This window comes from Prinia subflava, chromosome 2 (assembly GCF_021018805.1).
Source record: "Prinia subflava isolate CZ2003 ecotype Zambia chromosome 2, Cam_Psub_1.2, whole genome shotgun sequence".
Classification (NCBI taxonomy): domain Eukaryota; kingdom Metazoa; phylum Chordata; class Aves; order Passeriformes; family Cisticolidae; genus Prinia; species Prinia subflava.
The window spans coordinates 110,816,802-110,828,257 of record NC_086248.1 but is presented as its reverse complement, the minus strand read 5'-3'; the positions used below and the strand labels follow the sequence as shown (position 1 = coordinate 110,828,257).

General features: G+C 42.8%; 1 long non-coding RNA gene across 1 annotated transcript; it reads right to left on the bottom strand.

Annotated features, from left to right (window-relative positions):
• Positions 1–293: 293 nt before the first annotated feature.
• LOC134547809 (uncharacterized) lies at positions 294–10,837 on the bottom strand. Its single transcript, XR_010079615.1, has 2 exons — positions 10,762–10,837; positions 294–1,287 (listed from the first exon to the last, which is right to left on the bottom strand). It is a non-coding gene; the product is annotated as an uncharacterized LOC134547809 (long non-coding RNA).
• Between the last annotated feature and the right edge of the window lie 619 nt (positions 10,838–11,456).

The following is an 11,456-nucleotide window of genomic DNA, read 5'->3' as shown; positions in this document are numbered from 1 at the left end:
GGCAAAGCAACAGGGTGTTGCCCCTCCTTCCTCCCCTTTTGCATTATTTGTTTTGTATGTTTAATTGGCAAATTGGAGCAAGTGTGGAAGTTTGGATGGTTGTTTTGCCCAGAGCTTGGCTTTTTAACAAACATCTGGCCCCAGCTCCAGACCCAGATAGTTTGTTCTGGACACTTGAAGGAAATGCATACTTTGCAAGTGGTCCATTGAATGTCACTATGATGCTCTGCAGAAATTCATCTCTAATGAGGTTTGTCTGGCTGTAAACAACATGAACAGAAAGCAATTTGGAATTGTCTTTTTTTTTTTTTTTTTTTTGTCTTTCCAGTTTGGGATGCTGAGCTCGTCTCTTATTCTAACTTAATTTCTTAAGCACAGAGGTATCTTGTCTTCACTCCTTTGGATGACCAGGGAAGTGATATCTGTTTGAGGTGCTTGTTAGATTTAACTTATTCAGTTCTTTTTATTTTGGGACAGAGAAAAATCCATGGGAAGTGGAGTGGACTGCAGTACTAGAAAAAGTACTGCTGGCTCACCTGTTTATAATGCTATTTCTGAAAAGAATATTTTTATACAGGACTTGCTTTTACTGGACTTCTGGTATTAACCCTCACTGTACCTAATTATCCTCTGAGAGAAAGATGAAAAGGCCTCCCTAAGGTTTGCAAAAATGAAGAAGCTGAGCAGTATGAGGTACTATATTCCCCTTGTGCTGCTGTCTTACCAAGCAAGATGAAGCAGAGTATGAGGAGTAACTGAAAAGAAGTGATCAAGAGCAAATGGCCTGCGAACACAATGCCCATAATTAGGGAGACAAGTTGTTTTTTCTTTTCACAGGACTGTTATTGCTAATGAGAAGAGTTATTTTCTCCACTTCTTGAATGGCAAGTTTTAGGGGGAATAGAAGCAGCTAAAAAGTACTAATCAGTGAGCAAAGGGAGAGAGATGTTCTGTCTCTTAGGTGGTATAGGCTTGTTTTCTTTCTGAATTCAGACTTCCTGGATTGAATTCTGGGCTTATACTGCTGGGACAGAAGAGGTGTGCAAAGAAACAGTCAGCAGCTGAAGTAGCATAGCCAGGAGTCAGCTCCCTGTACCTGGCCTCTAAACACTGGGAGGACGTGGCTGCAGGAGCCATGGGATGAGGTGTGTGAGCTGTGCTGATTCCAGGAATAGCCAGTTCCAGGTTCCCAGTTAAGCAATGGGCTATCCCAGGTGACCCTTTGCAAGGTACATAATTGTGCTGCCTGAAGGAGTCTTCCCTCTCAGCTTCCCATCAGTTTGATACCTGTGGGCACAGTGATAGGGGTCAAACCCCTTCCCTTCCCTTCCCTTCCCTTCCCTTCCCTTCCCTTCCCTTCCCTTCCCTTCCCTTCCCTTCCCTTCCCTTCCCTTCCCTTCCCTTCCCTTCCCTTCCCTTCCCTTCCCTTCCCTTCCCTTCCCTTCCCTTCCCTTCCCTTCCCTTCCCTTCCCTTCCCTTCCCTTCCCTTCCCTTCCCTTCCCTTCCCTTCCCTTCCCTTCCCTTCCCTTCCCTTCCCTTCCCTTCCCTTCCCTTCCCTTCCCTTCCCTTCCCTTCCCTTCCCTTCCCTTCCCTTCCCTTCCCTTCCCTTCCCTTCCCTTCCCTTCCCTTCCCTTCCCTTCCCTTCCCTTCCCTTCCCTTCCCTTCCCTTCCCTTCCCTTCCCTTCCCTTCCCTTCCCTTCCCTTCCCTTCCCTTCCCTTCCCTTCCCTTCCCTTCCCTTCCCTTCCCTTCCCTTCCCTTCCCTTCCCTTCCCTTCCCTTCCCTTCCCTTCCCTTCCCTTCCCTTCCCTTCCCTTCCCTTCCCTTCCCTTCCCTTCCCTTCCCTTCCCTTCCCTTCTGCCTGAAGTGTTTGTGTGGTCATTGCCTGAACTGGTGTAAGCCCAAGCAAGCCCACTTAGATTTAGTCTTCACTGTTCAGTTTAAGTGATTGTTAACAAGGCTCATCCCTCTAACTTGGGTCATTTTACACCAGGGTTTGCTTTTGGGTTATTTAGCCTCACTTGTTGAGAACAGAACTTTTATGTGGCATGGCTCTTACTGTCTTCTGTCAGAGGTAGAAGGGCAGGCAGTACCTGAGGTCACCCTTCTGGAAATATGGTGCTGGAGAAATCCACCTTGACCAGGTAAGGAGTGGCCTGTGCTGTCATGTTCTGCACACAACTTTACAAAATAGCACTTAAAATTCTTTACAACTTCAAGAGCACTTTGCAAGCATCGACTAAACCTGGAAGTGCTCCCTCCTGCTGTGAGATACTGAAGTAGGTGGCATAATTCCACACGTAAAACTAGGAAGATGACCTTCATGTAGTGAAGTCCAGGCCACACAATGCAGACACAAACCTTGGTTCTTGCTTCTGTGTTTAACCACACCCTTTAAACTGGTATTTCAGCCTGCAGCTTGAAGCATGTCAGGACTGCAGGTGAGAGACCACGGCTGCAGGGAAAGTCAAAATTCTGCAGGGGCCAGTTTGTAACAAGAAAACAGTCACAGTCCCATTAAATACCATAATGTCCTGGTTAGATCACAGGAAGCCAAGTTCTTCAGCTAAGCTGTATCCATGACTGATTTGAAGCAGAAGCCTACTGTATCCTGCTATATAATAAGCCTCCAGCTGGACTCTAATTAGGCAAATGCTATTACATATCAGCCCAGAAATTTGGGCTCAGTGTGGATTCACTTCTTTTCCCACAGAAGCCGGATGAAGTGACATCTCTGGTTGCAGGTTGGCTCAACGTCTGTGTCTTTTGGGCCTGAATCACCATTTCAGTCATTAGAAAACCCCTTTTTGACAGAATTTTTTCGGTGGCACCATTTCTTTCCATAATCAGTGTAAAATATAGGAGAAAACAAAGCAACTTGGGCTCCTGATTCATTTTTTCCCCCCAGAGAGTGGAGGAATCTGGGCACATCAGCTGTCTGGCCTGGAAGCAGCTGGCGGGTTTTCAAACACACGGACGTCTTTCCAGTTTTCGAAGAAGCTGTGTGTGGGTTGGAAGGAGAGCAGACTGCCTCCGACTGATAGATGAGCTTCGGAAATTCTGCACTTGTTTTTGGATATTTTCAAATATTTGGAGAACAGTATTGAAATAAATGACTGACAAAATGATGATTACTCTTTTCAGTATTTCCACGGTTGCACAATAAGGACAGCGCATGAAGAAAGAGCTGAAAGTTACATTATCATTGTAGGAGCAGCAAAAGTGTCAACATTGATTTAAGAACAAAGTCACACAGATGATTTTATTTTTTCCTGATCCTCCTCTGCGATACTTCAGTCTGTTTACACAGTGTTACCCAGACTGACATTTCCTCTGTGTGTCCAAATTAGTTTAATTTAAAATTGCAATGCATATTGAAGACAGAGAATTACAGCTCATGTGCAGTAATCTTCCAGAAATTCACCATTGCTACTGATTAGCTTTTATTAACACCACTAACTACTGAATTCAGACAGAATGTTATTTCAGATCACATTAAACTGATGATGAGTGCAACATTTCTATTGTTTGGAGCTGACACAGATCCAGTGGAAAAATTATTCCCTGAGAGGTACAGATGGATTTTTCAGCAAATCAGAACGCAAAATGCATTTGTTTTAGACTCAATATTCTAGACCAAGAAAATACTCTGAACTGTGTCACATTGTCTTTTAAAAAGGTATGTTTCCAAAATCAGGGGAGAAAAGTATTCTGGATGATAAATAAATCCTTTCAGCTTCAAAGAGTCCACTGTGGTAAGGATGAATGAAAACACAGAGTTTAGGAATATGAGGAAAGTGGTTTAAGTAACAAGATTGAATAGCAAAGCCCATCAAAGCCATTAAGGCATAAACCAACAGATTTTAAAAAGTGAGAGTTGAAGATTATTTAGCATGGTGTGGAGGCTTTGCAGAACCCATTTCAAATGAGGATGGAACAAAAGAATGAGCAATTGCAGCTTTAGGGGAGATTTATTTCAGTGGAAGGGAAAACACTTGCTCTCTGATACCAATTAACCAACAAGAGGACAGCGTCACGAGCCCCTGATATTAAAAATGTAAATCCCAAGCCCAAGGGTGCCTGAAATGCAGGTCATACAATTTGAGGAGAGAATGCATAAAGAGATAACGAGACTCATATTCAGACCACATCGGCTGCCTGATTATCTCCTTGCCTCTGCCCATCCTGCTGCTTTCCAACAGGAGAGTGTCAGCAGAGAGGCTCCACGGATCAACACCATCACCTTGGGAAGTGGGTTGAAGTTGATCAACTGTGGGTCACAAAGGTTAGGAAAGCAGAAGATTAAAACCTGATGTGGCACTGGGAGGCAAACAGGGGACGGAGAAGCAACATAAAGGAACAGTGGCACAGTTTTTGCACCCTGCAACCCTGGGGTTTTGTGTGGGGCTTTAAATCAGGGGTTCCCAAGAGAGGGCATGGCAGGAATCTTTTGGATGCATTTATTTACTTTCACAAGGGGTCACGAACTCAGCTGAGACCATGACATCCAGAAGCAAGGTTTTAGGGTGCAGTGAGCAGCATGGGAATCCTGCTGCAGATGTGCAGTTTGCAACTCAAAGGAGAGCATGAGCTGGATGAAGCACAAGGATGCTGGCTGGGAAACTTTGGGCCAGCTGCTTGCCAGGTTCAAGGGGACTGTGGACTCGTGTGGGACAGCTAAAAATTAAGTCTCTTTATTAGTATTGATGCAATAAAGGGCTCAAGTTGTCCCCTGAGGATCTGCCTGAACTGAAAACCTGGATCTGGAATCTTACAGGCCTTAGGCTTGATCCCAAGAGTCAGAACAGGCTATTTTGATAATACCAACTCATTTCCATGCTGAGGTAAGAGGTGGGTGCTGATAGGTAGATCAGCTGAGGTTCTAGCACTAGGAGAATCATACCCTTATTATTCCATCTCAGTATTAGAGGTGAAAGGCTTTAAATGGAGCCTCTGTGGTTGATAGTCACAATCTGATGGTAGAAGAGACAATATTGCAAACTCCAGAATATGGCCTCAAACACAAGACTTCACTGCTATAAAAGAACCTTGGATCATGGAAATGCTATTTTTAATGACTGTAGGTGTTTCTTCATTATATTAAATAGACATGTTGCCACAAGACTGCGCTGCCTTTGATTTATGGAAAAGAGATTGTGATAGGAATTAAATGAAAACTCACAGGAAAATGAATCTAAATAAGAATAATTGAAGAGATTCATGGTTCATTTGCACTTATATTCATCATACCTATTGTATGAAGAAATACACTTATTTAAAGCCAAGTGACAGATTATAATTTACTAACTTTGTATTCATGACATCACTGTATTGTCTATTCCATAGTCAGAAATGTTAAGCCTGAGAAGTTATTTTTGCAAAATACTATTACAGAGTTATAAATGTCATTAATCAATAGACTGAGGTAGTGCCTTGTAACTTCAATCTCCGGATTAAGAAAATTACATGGAATGAAAGTATTCTATTTAAAACCAAAGCCTTGCCACTGTCTTTCCCATAACTGTTACAAAGTAATTTAATTGGCATCTATTTTCTACTTGTTTTAAATTCTAATCTATAAATTCTATATTTTTTTACATTTAAAATACTTTCTCTCCAGTTTTGGAGGAATATAATCCAAAGGCCAACACAGCCCTTCCTTGGGAAATGGTAGAAGTGGATTTACAGTGCTGCTGGGAAATATGAAATTTGTAAGAGCAGAAGCTGCAGTGGAAGAGGGAGATACTTTGTATCAGAAAGCCTGGCTGAAAAGACTGTGTTGGGTTATTTAAAAAAAAGGAGAAAAAAAAAAAGAGGAAAAAAAAAAGGAAAAAAGGACGTTTACATTTTTGCAGAGCCTATAGCAATTTAATTTATAGGAGCAGCATTTTTGCAGCTCTTGGACTTGGAGTAGATTCCATTCCATATTCCAAGAACCTGTGTAAAAGCTCAGCAGGGCTGGGATCTCCCCTGTGTGGATCACACCTCTCTCCCATCGAGAGTCATCCTTTGCCACGTGCATCAGCAGTGCATCTCAAGGACACCTTGACCACGTCAGAAACTGTTCAGGGAGCTTTGTAAGAAGAAAACCAGCCCTGTTTCCTACATCCTTCCCAGCGTGGTGGTGAGATGGCAAAGGTTTGAGTGGCAGATCTAGTGGTGAACGCTCTCCGTTTAAAGCCAGGAGTTTCCCTTTCTTTTCTGGAAGTGCTTCTCCTTCAGGAACATTTGAAGCGTTGCTCCTGCTGCAGGTTGTTCTCCACAGTGGCCACTAGAGAGAGCGAGCGGCCAAGGCAATGCTTTGCTTAAGTACTGCTAAATTCTGAGTTGAAAAGAACTCAGCCGTGGCCCGGAGCAGCCCATCAAGCACCGTTAGGTGGCCTGTCCATTTCTTACATCTTTTTCTTCATACAGAGGAGTGGCTTGGAGCCTTCATCCCAAATAACGAAATCTTCCCGTTTCACTGGCCAGAGTTAAGCAACAGATATCAATACATACTTCTCCCACTGCTGGAGCCATAAATTCGAATTGCTGCAATGCTCTTAGTACAGCCCATTGTTCCTGTGGGCAGAGATCACAGTAGCTCTTAGCAGCCTTGCTGGAGAGATGTGAAGATTTTGCTGCAATTGTAGTCTGCAATTTTTCCCAAAATGTGCTGGAAGGAATGTCTGTATTTCTGCCAGTGCTGAGGTAACATACCTAAGGTTTTTCTGAGATTCCTGTAGTAGTTGCATTTGCTGGTGTTATTACACATGTGATAAGCTGTTTTTGTTCACACTCAACACTGGACAAGGGCTGAAGGGGACTCCTTTCAGGAGGGTTGATATGGTCCAGGGGTGGATGTTCTTGTTCTTACTGACAGGCCCCTACCTGAGAAGCTGAAGAAATGGGGTGAGAAGTTTAAGGGGAACCATCACTCATTGATATCTTAACCCACACTTTAATACCCAGCTGGGAGCTCTTCTTGTCACAGAAACCACATTTTACAAATTATTTACCCTAGCAAATCGCCAGGCAGGCGTGTTAAGAATGACTGAAGCATCACTCAGGAGTGGGCTGTGAAACAAAGGAACTTGCCAGTGCCTGAGATCCTGTCTCAAAATTGTAATTGCTTAGGGAAAGTGATTCTCTACTTCATAAAACGTTATGTACTGCAAAATGAGTGACTCATCAATATGGGGATATTACCACTAACTCTTAATGCAACTCTCCCCTCTGAAGGGCAGAAAAGCTGGGGCCTGATTCTGTTTCCATCAGAAATGATGAGAGTTTTGTAGATGATTTCAATGAAGACTGAATCAGACCTTCGTTATTTTTATGGGCTAAATGTCCTATGCATTCAGTGCTTATGCCATTACAAAGACTTATGTTTGTAATAAGAGACATATTGCTTTGGATTGAAATACAGCCATGAGTATCAAATACAAAAAAATATTTAAGTACACTGAGCCAAATTTGTCCCTGTTGCCACTCCGAAAGCTTAATAGAATTACACCAGGGATAGCATAGGAGAACAACAGCAATAGAAGTAATTGGTAACAAAATAGGCTTTTAATTGCCCTAATGTAACCCCTTGAACCTCACTCCCAAATTTACTGATAGCAAACAGGAGTGTTCAGAAAACCAGCCAGCCCTGTTGCTGTGAAGGGGATACACTGTTATGTCTAATATGATGTGACATGACAGAAGATTCCTTGTGGATCTGGATGCACAGGGAACCCAAAAATCAGTTGTGTATGTGCATATGTTTTAGAAGATTTTCCTGTCGTATGTTCTGTGGTGTCCCACTTCCATTCCTACAGACTCTGCGCAGCCCTGTTTTCCCTCCCAAATAACCCCAAGTCCTGGCAAGTGAGAAATTTAGGCATAATGAAACATGAAGATGAGGTTCACACTTTAATTTTGAATAGACCTCTCCATTGTCTGTGTGGAGGAATTGTTTTTAAAGCAAATTGCTTATGTCTTTTACTGATCTCTGAAAGAACTGTGTGCCAGGAATTTAGCGCTATATATGCAGAAAAGGTAAATCCTCACATGGGTCATGAAAGTTAAGGTGCACAGGGCAGTTCTGAAATTTAAAGAACCCAGTCTATCTTATTTTGAGGCTCAGTGGAGTTTGGGTATAGCATCAATTTGGTTAAACTGCTGTCTGCACTGCTTGGAGGAGAATGTTATGTCTCCATCCAGATACTGGCACATCCCTATTTTTATGCCAGCTATGCCAGAGTTACAAAGTTTTAGTCAAGCATGATGAGACATGACAGGGCACACTTTATTGAATAATAATGCCTGCCTAAGTGCATTTTCCATCTTCATTTAAATTCAATGCATTTGAAGTAAAGCAGCAATTCCAAAACAGGGGTTTGTGTGTCTACAGCAATGGATACCTCATTACTGTTTACAGTATGCAAATGAAGGAACAAAAAGCAGAAGTATTAATATTACAAAAATACCTAACTGCCGTGGAAATTAGTCCCCAGCAGAAACGATGATAACTTTTTATTTGGATGGAATTTTTTTCTTAGTGTTTTCCCTCCCTACTGTATTTTTAAAGCATTTATATTACTTAAAATGGATCTTTATACACTAGAGGTCTTTAGGAACCTGCAGGAGACGAAAGCCTGTAGCAGCCCTTCCGATGCTGACAGTTTAAACCTAAGAAGCTCTGACATTACTGGGAATCCTTTTGAAGTGCCTGCAGCTTGAGGAAAATCCATCTGTTCCAGAAAAGGAGACTTTTCAATTAAACAACATCTTCTTTTCGATCAAAGATAGATTTTTAAAGACTTTTAAATTGGCTTTACACTGTTGGTATTAAGCAAGGACTGGATTTCACCTCTTGCCTTTCAGGGCTGGAGAGCCGAGCCCCACTTTGGGCTTTATGCCAGCTGGTTAGCAGACTGGAACCAGAGGGATGGGTTATTTCTTTTAATGGAGGAAAAGGAATTGGCAGCAGGAGTGAGCTTATTAAATTGTCTTGGTCTGCTTTTATTAATACGTTTGTGGAGTCGGCAGATAGACTCACAATGGAGAGAATTTCACCGGCAAAGCAGCCTCCTCCTAGCGTGGGATCTCGTGGTGACTCCAGGCTCTCACCCGAGTTCAGTGTGCCCTTCTTCCTCCCAGGTACAGGGGCCCTTCGGTTTTCTGACCCCAAATTTCATTTCTGTCTTCCAATTCACTTTCATCTCTGTGTTTTACTGTGTTCCAAAACCATTAATGTCTCTAGTGTAGGCAGCCAACTCCTATCTTACACATCCACTGTCTATCAAGGCACTGTTTGAAAATACCTCTGAGCTACCTTTTTGCTGATATTTCCATATCTGCCTCGAAGGTGTCTATGTACATATTACTGTAGAGGAGCATTGAAATTGAGCTTCTTCTTCCTTATATCTGGAGAAAAGAAAGATTCTTCTGTGCATTTTCTCCCCAGTCCTTACCCCTATTTTGCTCATGCCTGTTTCTCTCCCCTCTTCTCTGCTGTTATACTTGATATTTTATTTCCCACCAAGCCTCTTACAGAGATTGTTCCATAAGACATTTTCTTCAGTCTCTGTTCTGAAAGACTGACTCCATGCATCATATGCAGCCAGATGGAGGGAAGAGGAGAAAGACAGGTTCCCCATGAGCTTAGGACACTAGGATTAAAAGAATATCTTTTTTCTTTGCTGTTGTCCCTCTCTGTGGTAGTTTGAGGGTATTTGACGTGGGATGTGCCATGTGTTGTTTTGGTGGTTGTTGAATTGGGTGTAGTGAGATTTAGTGGTGACTGAGTGATCATTGAGCCTGAGTACTGATGTAGGTTACCCACAAGGTCAGCTTGTTGTCTTCAGCCTCTGCTAACAACATCACATAGCAGGATTTTCTGGGAAGATCAGATTCTGTTGCTCCTGTTCTTTGTGCTTGGCTTTGGATCTCAGTGTCCTCATCCACAAATGCTCTACATCTAAAGAATTGCTCCTGAACTGAACGTGGAAGTCTGTCTCCTGCCATGTTTCCTGCTGTGATCCAAGATGGTGTAAGCAGGATTTGGGATAGCTTTGTAGTCTTATGGATAGTAGTGTGAACCTTGTATCAGACATCAATAATCGCCTTGGGGATCTTTCATTACCCAATGAATATTTTCTCAATTATCTTTATGTTTTGTCTTCCTTCCCATTGAATGGCTGTTTTCCTAGCCCTTGGCTATGAGCACCTCACCCTCCCAAGCTTTTGTTCACACACAGGAGCAAGCAGAGAAGAAAAAGGTCTTGGGGAAATTCTAGCAAATTGTCATCTGTCCAGAACTGAATCAGGATATTCTTGATTTCAGAAAGACTTTTCCCCTCCTGTTAGAGGGAGATTAGGAATCAGTTTTACACCAGATCTCCGACTGCACAGATGGAAGGATCTGGTAGCACTGATGTATGCCCAAAGTACATCAGCAGGACAGAACAGGACAGGAACAGGACAGTCCACAGTACTCTTTCAGGAATGAAGAATATGCTGAATTATGGACATTATTCCTGGTTTCATCTTAGCTGCAGACCTTGGTAGGATGGTTTGTCAATGCATAGTTGCTGATATTTATTGCATCTGACTGCACTTCAATGAGCAGAGAACTTCCTGCTGTCCCCCTACCCCCACACTTCTCCTTATCCCCTGCCTTGATGATCCCATGGGTGTGAAGCTCATCTGTGGAAGTAATTTTTTCTAGTGGGATGCTTGTCAGATCCTGTCAGCTACAAATTGCTCTACTGAAGGTGCAGAAATAGAAATCCTTACCTGTTACTTGTGGTGGTGGTTTTTTCCCTTTCTGAATCTCAGGGCAATAATCTGCAGCAATTCTCCCAACAACTCCCAGTGCAATTTAACACACTGGGTGTTTTTTAGGTCTTTTATCTGCACCATCAGCTGGCATCAGCTGATTTGGAAGGTGTGTTACTGCCTAGTGCACTGATAGCAATGGAATGTGCTCTTTAAAGTGGAAGGCATCGGAGTGAAGTGAGGAGAAAGACACAGAAGCTTCATCATCATCCTGAGGAGGTTATTATTTAAAACAGGTTTTCACTCATAATCTTTTTTTGGTGCATATTCTGTGTCCTGGGTGTATCTGCTCTAAGGATAAAAGAACAGACAGAACTAGGATATCAGCTTATTTATTTTTCTCTGGCGTGACTTTCAGCAGAGATATAACCTGATGCAGCATGTGCATAAAGCAAATTTTGTCAGCCTGCACAGGGACATGAGTGACACAAGGCCCCTGTGAGCAGAGGAGTCCACCACGTGTTTGCTTATGGCCAATACACACAAATTCAAAGCTCACACTGAGGGTTTCCAGAACTCCATGCAGTGTTTGACACACCAAATGCATGTGCTAGAAAACCCCAGCCTTTTGTTCTTGCACACAATCCTGGCAGGATAGCTGTCAATGCTGCTGGTATTCGCCTTACACTTGTAGGTCCACAGCTTTGGAAAAA